Here is a 304-nt window from a genome sequence, read left to right on the forward strand (position 1 = left end):
AGACGTTAATAATGGGGAATACAGAAAGGATGGGTAGGCGATGTCAGTGCTGCTGGTACAGGGGAGGGAAGAGAGGTTAGTAATGAGGGTCGAGGGAGGGCCGTTAATGGAGGGAGGGAGTCGACTTCGCGGCGGGAAGTAAAAATGTGTCAGAGCCGATGATTTAGGAGATAATGACGCCTTGGGAGTTGAAATAAATCTAACTATTATGTGAGGATGATGTTTTAATTAACCGCAGACGGGACTTAGGGACTTGTTTATTTTCTCTGTGCTATTGTATAAGTGTCATTGCGTTGTTTTTACA

The sequence above is a fragment of the Penaeus monodon genome, chromosome 27 (assembly GCF_015228065.2).
Source record: "Penaeus monodon isolate SGIC_2016 chromosome 27, NSTDA_Pmon_1, whole genome shotgun sequence".
NCBI lineage: Eukaryota > Metazoa > Arthropoda > Malacostraca > Decapoda > Penaeidae > Penaeus > Penaeus monodon.